We start from the raw sequence: 18037 nt of genomic DNA, 5'->3' as shown, positions 1-18037 counted from the left end.
TGGTGAAAACTTTAGATCAACAGGTTTATTTTGATGCAGTGAGGAGGACAGCAGTGGTTTGTTATACACTGTTGAAAAAGAAAAAACCCACAGTACTTTTTAGCACAGAGTTATCAGAAGTTACTTAATTATCATACATAAAAATTGTTTCTCAGAATTAGACTGCAAATCACTGCAAGTTGTGCTTGGGCACATTTTGCACAGTAAGATTAGTATAAAACATATTATCCTGAAAAATAATTATATTATTCAGTAATTTTTTTACAGTTCCCTTTTTGAATCTTCATGTTGAGCTTCCACTTATCCACGTTTTTTATTAAGAAAATGGATACCTAATCTAATAATAACCCCAGACACGAGCAGCTTCATGAATTGTAAAAGTTAAAACTGGAAGAATTATATCTCTCATAAATCAGAGCTCCTCTATTAACATCAGGAGAGGATTGTGGAAATTTCCATCCCTATCAAGTACTGCCCTGAAAGAAACCAGACCTTTGATGTGACTAGCACAGGCTGCCCTCAAGACCATCAAGAAGAAGAATTAGTTTCAGATAGGGAAAGACGTGTGCCAGTAACAGTACCTTGAGTTTCACCAGGAATGAAAGCTCAGACACAGGGACAAGTGGAGGGGCAATGCTAGGGAGCACAAGGAAAATTCACACTATCCTAAAAGTGGCTGCAAATGAAAGGACTCGGTTCAAAGCAGGGAAAGCAAGCTCTGCTGTCAGTCATTCCAAGGGATCTCTGGAGCTGGACAAAAGGAGTCTCTTTCTGTGGAGTTTTTGCAAAGGTGCTCACAGCCATCTCTCATGCTGTGGCTGAAGCCAGTGAAGGACATTGGTGCTTAATTCTATCAGAACATGTGGCTACAACATCTCTCAAAATACACAAAATAAAACCTAGCAAAACTCACTATTAAATTGGCAAAATGCCTTGATTTTGCTGGGTTTTTTGGAAGGATATGGCATACAAATTTGTAGTCAGAGATTCTAACACAGTTTTTATTCTTCAAGCATTTATTTTATCAGGTTTACAATTAGTTTATTATATCCCAATAGTGTGCATCCAGTAGAGAATCATCTGTTAAGATGCAAGCCCCTTTAATACACTTCATGACTAGGACATGGAAACTGAGACTAACTTTTGTCTGCTGCAGAATTACAGAATAATAATTCAATTTGAGATGCAGTTCCAAACGATTCAAACAGGCCAGTAAAGCACACACAGTAAGGCTCTAGAAGCCAAGGAATGTTGGGTTATATCGTCAATGTCTAAATCAACACATCTACAGAAAGACAAACACATTTTCCCACATCACAAAGTGCATTTCATGAGCTGGCTAGCTCAAAGTTTAGGGCGGAGTTGTTTTTTTCTTTTTTTTCATCTTTCTTAATTATGTGGTTCTGTCAATCACGTAAAATTCCCTCAAAATAATGACCATAAAGAAACGGTGTCATTACTAATCGCTGAATGATCACAGGCAAATCGAACCGCAGCCACAGTATCTGACAGCTCCCAGGGGATACAAGTGCTGTCAGTCCAGAACCTGCCACATTAAGAAATCCCTTAGCTGAGCTGTTGTACCGATTAAGAACTGAAAGGTGCACAGAGCTGTAAGGAAACAAGTAGAAGAGTTTCCTGCAGAAAGTTTGCAGCAGCTGCTTTTTCACCTTGGACAAGAATATCTTTGTCTGAAAACAGCTCTCCCAGTCCTGGTATGGCACCTGTACAAGGACCAGCAGTGCCTCACTCATTTACTACCCAGAGCTCTATCCATGATTTACTGTCAATGTGAATTTTTGGTGTTCTGCCCCGGTTCTTGTGCAGTCAGACCCCCTCTCCCACTTTGGTTGCATGCCACAGCCCAGCTGCAGTATTTAGTAGATCCAGGTATGCCACACATGGAACTCCTCAGTTTTCCCAAGGCCAAGACAAACTCAGTTACTCTTTAAAAGAAATATTCTTCAAAAATATCAGTTAACTTCTTAGATGCAGCTGACATACAAAAGTCTCCACAACACTAATAAGCTTGAAAGAATTTATACAACAGAGTCTTAGGGGTGACATACCCAGTACCTGAAGGGAGTCTGCAAGAAAAATGGAGAGGAATTGTTTACAAGAGCATGGAAAGACAGGACAAGGGGGAATGGATCCAAACTAACAGAGAGTAGGTTTACATTAGATATTAGAAAAGATTCTTTACTGTGAGGGTGGCACTGAAATAGGCTGTCCAGAGATGTTGTGGATCACCCATCCCTGGAACAGTTCAAGGTCAGACTGGATAGGGCTTTGAGCAACCCAGTCGAGTGGAAAGTGTCCCTGCCCATGGCAGGAGGTTGGAACTGGATGATTGTTAAAGTCCTTTCCAACCCAAAACTTTCCATGGATGACTCTGTGCATTGATGGAATCAAAACTTACTTCAGGTGAAAAAGTAGGTGCAAAAGCAGCAACCTCTCACAGGGGAGGATCAGTGAAACAATTTGGACTGGAGGAGAAGAGCACCTATGAACACAAGAAACAGGGGCAGCACTTAACTCTGAAGTACTAGATTAGTGCTCTGAGGAAGAAAAGGAAACTGCACTTGGCCAAAGGAAAGAGAGCTATAGAGAAAGAGGCTATAATATACCCTACAAGGCAGGAAAAGTAATACTGGAAAATAAGGAGCTTCCTCTTTCACCTCACAGCAACAATGGAAAGAAATTTGAACTTGATTAGAGTGGTCTATTCTTCATTAGTATTAGAATAAAGACAACACTGCACTCCCAGAACTTCAGATTGAAGGGAACAGAATCTGTTGAATATCAAATATAAGGATAAAAAAAGGTTTATTAAAATTATCCAAAAAGCTAACAGTGCACCTTTCAGAGGCATAAGTAATATATTAATGACTCTGAAAGAACATAAATATTTGTTTGTTAAGCCCTTGACACAGCCCAATATAACAAGCCCTGACAGATCAGTATTTATTTTGCTGACCGTTGGGTGTCCAAATTCTTCTGTTGCAATTAATTCCAGTGGATTGAAGAGGAAATACTACACAGTTCTCCACAGTTCTGCCAGTCACAAGCAAAGACTGTAATGCAGCACCAGGCAACCAAGTCCTTCCCAGGACTGACAATATTCTTCCATCCAGCAGCATCAGGACACTGTTGCAGAAAGGCTCTCAATCCCCTCTTCATCTAAATTAGTTTTACATCAACAGTTCCTACTTTCCTGCTGTCAACTACCCAATGATGAATTGATAATGCATTTTGATGAAGGACAGTGTACACATAGAATAAAAAAAATTGATGTTACTTCCATAATTCATTATAAAGTTTTTATTATTTTTATTCAGTTTGGAGACTTACACAAGCCATTAGCTGGATTTCCATTTCAAGAATAAATTTATGGGTCACACAGATGTTATTTCAAAATCAGAAGCTTGCTGAAGATACTGGGATATAGTGCATGTGCAAGTGCATTGCTAGGGTTTGGGGGGGTTATTGGTTTGGTGGTTTGTTTTTTTAACTACCATAGCAATGATGTCAAGTCACGCAGAGCTTCTCATTTTTGTGCAACATGCATCATTCTCTGAAAAAAGTGCAATAGTGCAGGTGTGCAGCAATAAGATCTTGTAAAGGAAAAACATCCTTGCTAGTAAAGTAAAATGATCAAACAGCTACTTAGTCTTGTTGAATTCTGATAAAAATGGGCTACATGAAACCAAACCAAGGCTTATTCCACGAGGAACCCATGTAAGTCATCAAGTGAGCCATATTTCCTTTTTTAATTTAAAAAGTTTCATTATCTAGAGGAAGAATGTAGACATGTTATTAATATCTGACCGTTACATGTATGAAGAAGGGCTTTTATTAATAACTACCAGGAAACAGGCACACCAACCACAGATCTCTTGGCTTCACCTCACCACTGCGGAGGAAAGCGCAAGTCTTTCATCGAGAACAGCAATATATTCTTCCAGCTTACTCTTTTACATCCTCTCTGAGGCTTTTAACCACTGGACTGAATCCTGGACAAAGGAATCAGATGTCCAGAACGAAAGGCGCACTCTTTGCAATATTCTTCTGACAGTGTGAAGCGTAGCAGCCGCCGCCAGCGCCCACCGCCGCTCGATATTGAAGGTTGGCGCGCAGCGGAAAGGACCTTTCCATCAGGCATCTCCCAAGATCCTCCTATTAGCAAGACTTAAGGAGGCCTTTGTCATCTCAAATATGCTCAGCTGCTCACCGCACGGCGAAGCAGTGTAAGAACCATTTAAAGATGTGTCTGACATCATTAATCTATTTGCCCTCTGACCTGCGGAGCTGAACTGTAACTATGGCGACTAAAGCTTGACCTTACTACGCTGAGAAACTTTAAAGCTCGGTAGTATTTTGGGTCACATTGTTAGGATGAACAAAAGAATAAAGAAGAAATGTGACAGTTTCCTGGGAATTAAGGTCAGCAGGTCAATTGCCCTAAAACTTCATTGTTATATGATAAGCAAGACTAGCTCAAATAATTTTTCAGCAATTAGAATAAAAAAAAAACCACAACCATACAATAAAATCTTGAGCTTTTGTTGTCTGAAGTAGAAATCTGGTCTCTGCAAAAGCAATATGTAGCCCATCATTGAGCAAAATTACTCAACAGCCTTCCCTGTACCATTTACAGCACAAACACTGGGAAAAATGGGCAGTAGGTATCATTTTCACATTCTCATATCAGGTTTATTGTTAATTCAAGGTTTGGGGGGCGTGTGAAACGCATTTATTAATGAGTTTCTGGAATTGCATTTGCTAAAATTGTCAGTGTTTTCCATCCTCCCTTTTCAAATGATTCATGAATGTAGGTGGGAATAAGCAGCCCGAAGACACTGATTTGGAACATCTGTGTAAAAGCAGCATATGTCTTAGGCTGGGAATAAATACAGTATAGGGGCTTGTCCTAACTAAATGCTATGACAAATGCCAATCCAAATATTTACAGTCTATAAAATCAGGCTTACTAACACTGTTTATACAATTAGGTAGTGTGAAGCAGTTTTCACTTTAATCATGCATTGGCAAAATTCATAGGTGTCTCCTCCATTTTATTACAGTTCCTAATTTATTCAATACAATTATTCTACATCAGAATTAACTAACTGCAAACATTTTTTTTAAGCCTAAAAGTTTTTCAAATTTTATATACCATGCAGGACCACAAATGTATCCTATAACAGCAGCTAAAAGGCAGATAGATACAAAACATCTAGTTGTGTACTGATTTATGTTGGGTTTTTTTAATTTCTCACATCATTACTGAAGAAAAACTATTGTAATGCAAAAGTGCAGCACAGACTGTGCATAACATGCCAGTTTATCTGAGTATATCACCCACAAAAGCATAAAGTGTGTGAAGGAAAAAGCATGAAAAGGAAAGTTTGTGAAGCAGTGTCTGCATTTACAACAGGAGAATTGAACATATCTCAACATAGGGTTCTCCACAATTAGTATATTTTATTTATTTATCTGCTAATTAGTGGATGCTAAACAGTGGTACTTGTTCATTAAAAAACATTAATGTAGCACAGAAGTACAGTGCAGGGCAGAAGTAGCAGCTCAAGCTTCTTATGACTATTAAAGAATACTAAAGCAAAATTCCAGGCACCCGGAGCTAGATAGTCCTTTCTGCTTTTTTTTTTTTTTTTTTAATACTCTAGATGTGCCTGAGAAATAGAATTCTACAATACTGGTTTTAAAAGGTCTGTAGACTGTGAGTCTGACAAAAAGATGTAGCCAAAATGATACCGAAATGTGAACGCCATCAAGGAAGGATTCAAATTCTGTTTAATTCTTTTTTATTCTGAATTTGCACTGTTGGTTGAGCACAAACTGAAGCAATCACTGCTGCAGCCATATCCATCCGGGGGAAAAAGTGTTAATGGCTCTAAAAAAGCACTAGAAAAGCTCTAAGGAAGGAATTCAAAACCTAGAAAATTTGTTTCAGTGTGGGCAAACATAAGAATGTAACTAATATACACATCCAACAGCAAGGTAGGAGAGATTTACCTGCAGCCATCAAACCCCAGAATATGTGACAATTCTTTTCACTTAGATTACTCTTGTCTTGCTGAGAATGTCCAATGCCACTGCCACCAGGCAGATCACAAACTGGAACAGGTTTTAACAGCAATGGCAGTTTGGAGGACAAGCATGCAACAGTTCATATTTGAGATATGCAGCAGACTCTTCACCTTGGAAGAGAGGATGTCTTTTGAAGCTGTGCCTGTGACAGCTGTGATACCATAAAATAGTGCCAAGAGGTTTTTTGGGCCCCATTATACAGAAGGTCACTCTAAATGTCATAATGGCACACCAGGTTATTTTCATCTTCTCTAAATGTGATACGAAACATTTAAGAGTAAAAACACATTTGCTCTTAACAAACTATCCCTTTGAAATCACTGTATTTTAGCATTGTTTTACAAACAGTGACAAACTAAAAAAAATTGACAAGTTACTGTGTAAAACCACAGTGCTGAAACTTGGCACAGAAGGGGGGCATTCCCAGGTGCCACACTCCCATTACCCACTCATGAACGAATAATTATTCTGGAAGTAAAAGGAGACCCTGGAAAACTTCAAAAACCTCAACAGTTATTACTTTCTATACAAGAGAATCCCATCTGAAGTCATACACTGAAGTACTACTGAGTTGGCACAGAAATGGATTAAAGCCAGGAAATTCTAAGTTTAAGCTGACTCGCCATCCTTAGCACACTCTATTGTCCTTTATCCCTAAAATTTAATTAAACCTCAGTCCTGACCAGTTGTAATAAGTAGTACAGAAAACTGATTATCGGAATTGCTTTCCTCCGACGGGTCTATTGTGCTACACTTCCCCTCTGCAAAATACAAAAGGCCCTATGTACATTTCTCTTTCTCTGTGAAAAGAAGGCTGGAAAAAAAAATCAGTCTGAACTTTTATTTAGTTGCCAATTGTGCTGTGGAATGAAAGTAAGCATTTTCTTTTAAAAGCTGATTCAAATTCAGTACTTAATCATGCCACAGCAGAGCAAGAGCAGCAACAAATTATGTTACAATTACATTAGAAATTTTTCTACAAGATTTTGTTTTCAGTCATGTCTAATCTTTCAATAGCTGCTGTTTCTAGGACTGATATTTTCCTAACAGCGTTTGTGCCTGCAACTAGCTGCTCTGATCAGAAGCATTTGGAATGTAAGGAAAATATGTATGTACATGTGTGTGCAGAGAACAGACAGGGAAGAAAGCAGTCACACTTGATTATAAAAAAAGTTCTAGAAGCCATAAAATATTTCCTTCATTCTTCTATATGGATTTTTTTTCTTATTCTAGGAGATTATTTACTCCTGTACTAACCAATTTGTTTTCTCTGCTGCAGATCACTGCAATATACTATTACAAAGTAATGGTTTTAAAATTTAAAATGCCATGAACTCCACTTCAAATAACAGACTCAAAACTCAGGCCTCAAGTGCCTACATTAAAGCAGACTCACCACTAACTGGATGAATGACTAAGTCATCCAGAAAAAGGTAAAAGAGCTGGCAGGCCACAGGACACACAAATTGAGAGCCCAGGTTTTAAAATTCCTCTTTGTCTGCAGTGCTCTCCCTCTTACCCAGGAAAAGTCAGATGACTTGAAGATATCAAATAACATCTGTTTTCTAAACAACACACTAATGCCTACAAAATTTATAACACCCACTTTTGAAACAATACAGAAGACAGCTCAGTCTGCAAATCCAAAAACTTTAAAGGAATTTTAATTAGCAATTTCAAAAAGACGCCTATAATCCAGGCAGCATATCACTGCCATGAGATGAAGTAAAAAATACGTATGCAAAGCTATCTAGAGTATTATAAGGATATCCAACAGAACTCTGAAAGCCTTTGGGTTAAAGCTATTAAACTTGTAGAGCTTCAAAGTGGAAAGGTACAGCCCTTCACAGGCCAGCAACAGGTCAGTGCCTGTTACAGTGATGCCTCATCGTTCCTCTGGTAAATGACTCCTGGTTTGGCTGCCACGGCTGCCTTCATTCCCATCGACCTCTGCTTTTTGCCACTAACACAAGACAGCAACGTCTTTGCTCACCAAAATGAAAATGCAAATTACCACCATGTCCTCCTGACTCTCTGGCCAAGCTTATGTAAATATGTTTTCATAGTACACAGCATTCTACAGATTAGGGTACTATAGCAAAGGACAAATGGACATTCCCTGCTTTTCTGCACAGCATTCCTGGGTTTACAGAGGTACAATGATGTTTTCCCAGCAGTCACTCCAAAAGCAGCTAATGATCAATGCTAGTAACTTTTCTTCATCTCTAAGAAGGGAACAGACCCAAACCACCCTAAGCTGAGAAGACAGGTAGATTTCAAAGCTAGCTACATAGGATGAATAATCATAGAATAACAGAATATGCTGAGTTTGAAGGGACCCATCAGGATCATTGAGCCCAATTCCTGGCCCTGCACAGTACATCCCAAGAATCCCACCATGTGCCTAAGAGCATTGTGCAAATGCTTCTGGAGCTCTGTCAGGCTTGGTGCCAGGGAGCCTGTTAAGTACACATCCACCCTGTGGGTAAAAATCCCCTTCCTGAAATTCAGCCTAAACCTCCCCTAACTCAGCTTCATTCCATTTCCTCGAGTCACTGGTCACAAGAGTGAAGAGATCCTGCCCTGTCTTTGGCAGCACCCACTGCTCAGGGACTCCCAGAATAAGCACTGCACATTTCATCAATGGTTACATGAGACTGTTTCTACTTGAAACCTTAAGTAACGCAAGCACCACATTGCGAGAGCAAAGGGTTGCTACAGTCACGACAAAATGAACAGCTGCCACACAATTTGATGAAAGTGCCAGTTTCCATGCCAATACCACAATCCTTTCAATGAGGCATTTGGCCAACATATTAAAATCCTTAGACCATCGGGAAAACAACCAAGTAATTCCACAGTAACAGCAGCAGCATGTTATGGCATCTATTGTTATTAAAAATACAGTAGATGTAGAATTACAGGTTTCAGAAAGAGATGAACATTTCTTTTTAGTTTCAGAAATTGAAAAGCAAAGAAGAAAAATGTTTTTGTAGTAATATGACAGGCGACACAAACAGTAAGAAATTTGACAGCTGCATATGCCAAACTCGTACGTGTGCTAAGAACAAGGCTGTACAAGACCTCTAAGGCAGAAGTTCACAGCTGCAGCATTGAAGTCAGTTTTGAACGGTGATGGTGGGTGGAAAACCATAACTAGCAGGCAGCAGGGCTTTGCAGTTGTTTTGCAGGCAGCTGAGAACGGTGAAGTAAATAAACAAATAAGTGAAACTGAGCCAGCAGCAATTTGTGACGTGCAGTGTGACTGACTGGCTGTCATTCAGAGCTGGCTCATCTGCTCTTCGAGTGCATGGATTTGACTTGAAACTGTTCCATGCACACATACACAGAAAGTTTCCATTATATCCATGGAGACTAAATAGAGCCCCTAATGAGGCTTAAAACTTGACTTTTCACCTCTCTGAAAACCATACCTGCAGTACAGTTAAAGCTGACCACAAAAGCCAACTTCAGCTCTACAGTGCAGCACACTGGACCCAGCAACCAAAGTACAGTGGAACAGGATGGTCCCACAGGCACCAGCACTTGTCTGGCTCCATCATAAGCTGCATGGAAAAGCAGCACCACCAAAATGTATCTCATACTGGGAGGAAGTCTGCATTTTTGGCAGCCAAGCTGACTAAAGGCCTGGCCAAACACAAGCTGATACAAAAGAGAAGATGGGGCTGCCCTCTGCGGCAGCAGCCAACCAGATGCATTGCGCAAAGCCATTTTTAGATGCTCTTGCCGGGAGTATTGAGGACCTGAACTCAATAACCTGAATCCCTTCTGTTATGTGCTTCTAGGCTCCACTGTGAGCACAGAGCACAGAGCTGACCCGGCACAGGCTCAAAATGATTGTGGCTGAACAATCCATAGCAATCACGACTTGTTCGCTAAAGAATTTACAATTGCAATCAGAACCTCTCTACAACCCCTGGGAAAAATGATCAAGAAGAAACGAAATAGGCTTTGTTATCCACGAACAATAATGTAAAATAACATCAACTAGAAATAAAGACAAATACTAGGCAGGCTAACAACAAATGGAGTTTTCATTTCTCACTGGGGCTATTTTTAGATGCATTCATATTTAAATATGAAGGTAATTTCCCAGTACAGCTGTTAACAGCTCTTCCTGAGCTTCTCTTGGAGTTTGGGTGTTGCATCTGCGGGCATTTGCAAGGCAAACTTCTGGTTTCAGTGCATTATAGCTACAAAAGCAGATGTTTCAAGCATCACCTTCAAAAATCATACTTTGCATCTCAGGGGGTACTGTGGTCAATTTATTTGTAAAAGGTTTGAGGTTTTTATACACAAAAATGTGTTGCTATTGTAACAAGCATCTTGCATGGTTTTTATTCTACCTGAAGACACACTGAGGTACATATCAGGTGACGAAACATATAAATGATCTGCTAGTTTGGGCTGCTGATGGTTTGATAAACACATTATTTTAAAGAATCATTGAACAGGTCAAGAACTACTCCAGTTTTAATGAGGGACTCTGTCTGCTTCTCTCATTCAAATGAAGATTTTATTTTTTCTTTGTCAATAAGTGGTAATTAAATAGTTCTCACACATTCTACTGTATCTGAAAGCCTGCTTATGTGGAGAGAGATACAGTAATGCTTTAATTAGGACTACAGACATACCATATTTGATTCAGATCATGGGTCCAGCTAGCCCTGTCAATACCACCACTACATAGTTCTGCTTTCAGATTAGAAATAGATTTATATTCTGGTTTTAAAACCCATCTAGAGTAGCAAGCAAAGAAATGAAAAGCCAAACCACTCAAGAGTGGATATCACTGATCTCTCTATCCCATGGCATCACTTACACTGTAATGACAGTGCTACAGACCTTGTGTTTAACCTCCTGTCATGGCAGAGCTAGGCCTGCCTTCGACGTTTTTTTCAGAAGGGAATGGAGACAAAACCTCTGGCATCAATGCCACAAACCTTCAGTGAAGAGCAGTGGGGTTTAGGTGGAGAAGCAGGTGAAAGAGTGACAGTAAAGCAGCTTTGAAAATCTTTTTCCCCACCAATGTATTGGATACAAAGCTACTACAGTGTAGACCATTCTTAGGGGAGACAAAAACATGCTCAGCTGCATATGTGAAAGGCAGGAGTTTGGTTTTCTTACTTGTAAGGTGAGAGGAGAAACAAGGAACTCAAAGAGTCAGACTCTCTTCTTCACTAACAATGCTGCTGTTGTCACCTTCTCAGGCAAGTCAACTATCTTACGTGCTGCACATCACACACAGCTACACCCAGGTCAGCCTAATGGCTTTGTTTTCCTGAGTCACAGAGCTGAAGGTCTCTTATGGGTTCCTACAGGTTACTTCTCTTTAGGACTCCCAACACTTTCCCCAAGGCCTTGGGATTGGCAGCAGCAATTAGTGTGTGTTCACCAAAGGCCAAAGAACAAAACCTTTGAGGAAGGAGATTAAAGATGGATTAAGGAAGGGAGGAAAAAAAAAAAAAGAAAATGAGGAACACTGCTCCAGATACGAAGCTTAAAATTAATTTCAGATTCCGATTCCCATGAAAATTCAGCCTCTTACCACTTCAATGAACTTCATCCTCAGTAGCAGCAAGTCATACCCACTAAATAATGCATGTTCATCACCTGCTCAAAGCAATTCCCAGGTCTCAGGCCTTCTTCTCACTTCCCTGCTCACCAGCAAGTTCTGGGCAGACACCTGGTAGGAGAGAGCTTCTCACTCCCTCAGTGTCCCTAGTCATTCTAGGTGTTGGAACTGGGTGAAAACTGAAGAGGGATTGCTCTAGGAGTACCTGGGAAACTCTCCAACTTGAATGTGCTTCCAAGACTCAAAAGAAATAGGATGCCTCTGCTGAGCATGCCAACGCTTTAGGAATGAGATCTCCTTTGCATTTGAGGGAAATTCTAAAGAAAATTTAATGGGTAAAAAGTGAAATCACCATTAATAATGTACGACTAGGAAAGGAAATGTGAAAGAACACACACATATGCCTTACAACTATTTTTTTTTTTTCTGTTTAGCTTCAGGGATCTTTCCACAGCACATTCAGCCAGCAGATGCTGAAAACACGCCAGCGCCCACACCAATTCAGCAGATGGTGCTGGTGGGGTTGAGCCTTGTACAAAACTTACTTGTCTTCTCAACTAAGATAAAGATTCTGCATGTGTGTCCTTTTCCTGAGTCAGAATTTCATCACTACATTTCTTATGGCCAGGGAAATTTAAAAATTCCTGTTAACTCACTTTTAATGACCATATCAGCCCACAACTTTCTGCCAACCCCATTAACTGCTGTTGTACAAAGCTACTCCTGAAACAGCCTCTCTTGCTGAACAGAAGAAGACAGAATAATAACCCCTGCTCACGACTAAATAAATCTGTTCAGACAATGTAAACTTAGTCCTTCCTGAGAATAAACACTTCTGAGTTATTCATATATTCAACACTGGCACAGCCTTTCGTAATTTCAAACCCAGGTATTACACAAGCAAATCAGCAAATGCACAGACTCCGGCTCATTGCTAGATGTTAACACAGACTAGACACAAACAACTAGGGTGGTGCATTTGGCCAAAATAAATGTGCTAATGCTTCGATTTGCCTGCAAAGCAGGGGGTGTGCATTTTTGTAGAGATTACAGTTCACCACCTAATGCCTTCAGCAGCATTGTATCCCCATACACTTGCTTTGAGTTTACCAGGAATGCTAAATATTCAAATTGGGGAAATCATACAAGTGCAGGAAACTTAGCCACTGTAATTTTACCAGATTAGACCTAAGTGAGACTGCTCAACTAATAGGAGGAGGAAAGAAAATAGGAAACTCTCTAACATGTAAAAGGGGCCAAAGAAGGACAATAAGGGAGAGAAAAGAGTTCAGCAGAAGCAGCTTCTCCCACCACAAGATCAAGGCACAAAAAAATGCACAATACAAAAAAAGCTGGAATGTGAATGTTCCCATGTGGGTTGATGTGTGGAGAAACAACTGCTGGGCACTGCGGGAGGAGGAGAGGAGGTGGGTAAGAGGCAGGGCATATGCAAAAAGCCTGGCAGAGAGAGGCTGAGGGCAGTGAGAGGACAGACAAAGGCGGAAAATCCTCTGGGGCTATCAGGAAGTAAAACAAAGAGAAAGGACCAGAAGAACTATCTTCATGGCCTGCAAATAGACTTGAGAGAAAGCATGTGACTTTCAAGCTTTCAGAATAAACTTATGAAGAACTGAGATTTATAAAAACTGCATATGAATATAAAACAAGAACCATTAATTTTGCCCAACTGATTGTCTGACCAGTATCTAAACAGGCACCACCAGGAGCAGCAATGAGTTCCAACATCAACAGGCAAAACAGGAACATGGACAGAAAGGAGTCATCCACCCCAAGCCCCTTCTTAGCAAGCCCCAAATCAACCTTGCCTTGCATATTTCTCTATCCTCAAAGGCTGGCTCTGGGAAACTCTTGCATAAGCAGCAAACAAAGCTCCAAGAAAAAGCCCAATACCAAAATTGTATCAGATTTTTTTTCCTGCCGTTTCAGAAGGTTTCAGGTTGGGGTTTTTTCAGGTTTTTTTTAATGTATTTCTGTACTACTGGAACCCTTTTTATAGAGGCAGGTGTAAAAATGCATTTACCACTTTGTTCAGCTCAGTATAGGCCTCATCCATAAAAATGTGAATTTGCAAATGCAGAACTACCCTGAGGGCAGAACAGCAGGTTTTTTTCCTTCACAGGATTCTTCCTCACACACACTAGACATTACTAACAATCTCAGCTAAGGTTTTCAAGGTTGTTTTGGAGGAACACTATTTTTCCTGCCTTTAACACACTTTCAAAGCCACATCAAGCAAAAGGAAAGTTTCTTGTGTTCTGACAGCATTGCTTACTTTGTCAAGTAAGCAAGGAAAAACTCCATGTTCTTCATAGCTGCAAAGGAGTTAGCACTGTTTCTCCTAAAAATGTTGTCATGGTGGCTTCATGATTTGACATCTAACAAATAGAGGAAATTGCTTTTTAAATACAAATATTCACTTTAAGCATTAGGAGCAAACTTTCCTGGAATGGACTTTGCAGAATCAGCTTTCTTTACCCACTGCAGTATGTCCTGTAAATAATAAAAAATAAATACCTTACTAAAGGCTTTGCAATTTCAAGTGCCCTATTAAGTTACTTAATTTTGCTATCCGTAGCACATGATCTCACAAGCAAAGCTGTTTATTTGCCTTAGGGAAAATACAGATGTGATTGCATCACGAGTGTTTCTGAGTTGACAGGGCTTTTCCCTGGGGCTGTTTAGGAGAGCTGGAAAGAAGAATGGGGAGAAAGCATGGAGAGAAGAGGGAGGAATGGCAGAAAATACAGGCACAGTGGTCTAACCTCCTGGCCTTTACAGAGACACAAAATAACCACAATTACAACTATTACCTCTCACATTCCACTGGCAGGGGAAAAGAAAGAAGTACACTTGAGCCCACCTACTTTTACACAAGTATTTAGTTTGAGACTCTTCATACCTCTCTAGCTCTGCTGTGGACTGTCTTGCATGATTACACTCTCATTTTTGTCACATTTGATACAGAGCTGCTGCACCAACTTTGACAAGGTACTCTATGTACATACACAGTGCTGAAAGCTGAATTTGACAGACATTTGTACTTGGAAGGAATAGATCCAAAACTGGATTCTAATTCTGAAATGGTTCTGATCTTTTAAAGACTAAAGTCTAATACAAAATGCAATATGTATTTGCTGAGAAACACTACTTAGTGAATATCAGGAAACCCTACAGAACATGTATCATACTGAAGTTCATATATCATAGTGTCCTCTTTCCTTACATGTCTCCACAAATCAGCCTATGCCTAACTTGGATTTGGGACAGCTTGCTTTGGAAAATCAATATAACCTCATAAAAGCCTGAAGCTAAAACCCACTAACATTCATTTCAGCTTATTCCATTGAATATCAAACTATTACTCTCAGCTTTATCTGACAGAAATCTGTCCTTGAGATGCTCAACAAAGCAAGGGTTCAGTTTTGATTCTTGAAGACAGCCAGCCCTCTCCTTCACTGAGGATGAGTGATCTCAGATTCAATTTCACTTTCCAGTCAAGGTGTTTGGTTTCTCAATATTTCATAAATGTCCTGCCCGGAAATGTATATGACTGGAACCTGATCTACAGCAGGACAAAGCATATCCAAAAATCCTGTCAAGTCACAGGGAGAGTCATTCAGGTCAACCCTTGGCTGAGGGAGTTCCCAGAACTTCAATTCTTATCACACCATCAGGATGCTTAGGGGAGGGAAAAAAAAAAGGCATCATCATCATTGACCTAATAGCACCTCACAAGAGCATGTTATAAACCTGCATAAAATTCTGTGAAACACATTATGTAGTGTGAGTACTCTGAATTTCCTACCCGACATCTTTTAAACCCTCTCAGCCCATGAAGCATTAACAAGATTACCGTGTCTTCCAGAAGGTAATTTCCCTGTAGGTCTGACAAGAACTTTAATCTCAGTGTCATGAGCATTAATTAATTCTATAAACAAAATACAGGTAAAACATTATTTTAACTTAAAAAATCAATTAAAATCTCTCATTATATTCCTAGGCTTTGGCACGCCTAGGAATATACACATGCCTGTGTGTTAAATATTCATATTTTTATTCCTAACATATGAGTAACTCCATCCTTATTAAACAGAACTTCTCCATTCTTTTGCAACTGAAAACACCTTGAATTCCTACATTTTAAGAAAAATATGGAGAACGTGGTCAAGATCTCCATGTACATGAGATTTTTTGAGGAGACTATTTTAAAGGCTACCCACCTTCTTAAGAAGTATATTTATGGAGTTTACATATAAGAATACAGTCAAAAATCTGTTTGCAACAGCATATTAAAGACCTTTCAGTACTCCAGAGCAGCTGTGACCTGGTAAAATGTAATTATTTTTCACATGCCCTTTGGAATTCTCTAGGAATACGTACTGTAATTTCTAACCAGTGCCATAAGCACTGGGCCAACCTTGGAATTAAGCTGAGAGATAGCTGGATGAGTACCATATACATCTTTTATGAGCATCCCACAGATCTGTGTGAAGGCTTAGCAACATGGCACAGGAACATAACCCTGGAATCTGTTACCTAATACAGCTTGAGAAATACCAAATACACAACGTTTTTGAAAAATACTACCATAATCTTAAAGGAATCTCAGTTTAAAAAAAAATAAAAAAAAAAAAAAAAAAACACAACAAAAAACAACAGGAGAGCTGTAGCATTTTAGTACCAGATGTATCACTGCTCATATAATATATGTACATATGTATCCATATGCCTGCCTATAATGTGCTAGATGTGCATTAAGATGTATATGCAATACAGTTGATTATTCTGAGCTGGGTAGGGCACAGCTCACTGCCAGGACTATCAATACAGACAATTGCACCTTAACCTGAAGTCAATTTATTATTAGTTTTTACTCTCCTCAGGGAAAGATTAGAATTGGAGTGGCAGTGAAAAAAATCCTTTTCCTTCCTTATAAAGAAAATCAATCCAGATTTTTTTTATATTAGTAGAATAAATACAGCATGTATATAACATTTCATATATCTAAGTATCAAATTAACCAAGCAGCATTCAAAAGTTTATTAAAATCCTCTTGAGAAAGGATGAGGTTTGACACTTTTAGGTTTGTCTGGTTTTGTTTTTGACAAAAGATATCAACAGCAATTGAAGTATTCAAATTTTACACAGAAGGTGCACCTATGTGGCAGTTTCTATAGGATTTAGAGAAGTTGAGCCCTCTGAAATCAATGGAGCTGGGTTTTTTAGGCTTCTGATGCCAGCAAGAAGTGCACCTGGAGGATAACTAGGATGAGCAGAGCCAGTTTTCAGGAGTCTGCCTTCCCCCAGACATTGGCTCTGTGCTGGAGAACACACTGGTCAAACCCTGCATGAGGTGTCCAAGATCACTTGTGCACAGCTAGTGAAGAGAACAGGATGCTCATGAATGCAGCAGCTGTCTGCTGGGAGAGACACCCCATTTAATGGGAAATTTTAAAAAAAAAAACCAAAACAATAGAAAACTCAACCTCATCTGCCAAAACTAATGCTAGTTGTGTCCTTGTAAGCTAGGGGTAAAGGAAACTGGGTTTTATGAAAAAAACGCCTGGGGAAGATGTTTTCTACTTTGCCCTTTAATGACCATAAATTTCTGCTTGTGTTTGAAGGTCAGAAACTTTAGGAAAAATCCCTAAGGACTGCAGCCTGGCCAGGACACAATTCCCCCTCAATCTCAGTCCCGCCGGGCACGATAAGGGATCTCCCGGTGAGCGCCGTCCCGGGTGGAGCAGGAACCAGGCAGTTGGAATGCGCTCGATGATTCCAAAAGGAGTCACCTCGGGAAAACCCTCAAATCCTCCAAAGCTGCCCTAGCCTGCAATGCTTTACACGAAGTGCCACAACCAGGGAGATGCCAGGGGAGGGAGTGACGGCACCCACAGCCATGTGGCGACTGGGACTGGGGAAATTTAATCATTTATTTGTGTTTTAAACAGGGTTTTTTCAAGCCCCTTCGCGAAACTCGCGGCCTGTCCTGGCCCTTGGACCCAAAACCAGGGAACCAGGATCACCTGCCCAGCCTAAAACCGAGCACTGGGGGATGAACTGAGTGATGCAGGGGAGCCACCCCGCTCCCGGCACGGCCACCAGCGGCACCATCTCCCATCTCTCCTGTGCCACGTCGAACACAGAGTAAAGAAATAGTTTTAAACCCCCAGCCCGTGCGGGGCTCAGGCGCCACGTCCGCCCCCGGCACCCCCTGCCTGGCGGGCCCGTGGCGCCGCCTGCTGCTCCCCCTAGCGGCGGCCCCGCGCCGCGCCACGCCCCGGGCCCGCCCCCCGTGACGTGCGGCCC

The 18037-nt window shown here is 40.4% G+C and overlaps 1 protein-coding gene across 4 annotated transcripts in view; it reads right to left on the bottom strand.

Moving 5' to 3' along the window:
- Positions 1–18037, bottom strand: part of MACROD2 (mono-ADP ribosylhydrolase 2) — an 842730-nt gene that overhangs the window by 714552 nt on the left and 110141 nt on the right. The window lies entirely within an intron of this gene.

The sequence above is a fragment of the Pyrgilauda ruficollis genome, unplaced genomic scaffold, assembly GCF_017590135.1.
Source record: "Pyrgilauda ruficollis isolate IOZ18807 unplaced genomic scaffold, ASM1759013v1 scaffold31, whole genome shotgun sequence".
Classification (NCBI taxonomy): Eukaryota; Metazoa; Chordata; class Aves; order Passeriformes; family Passeridae; genus Pyrgilauda; species Pyrgilauda ruficollis.
Note: the sequence above shows the minus strand (reverse complement) of the source record. Positions and strands in the feature narration are given on the sequence as shown.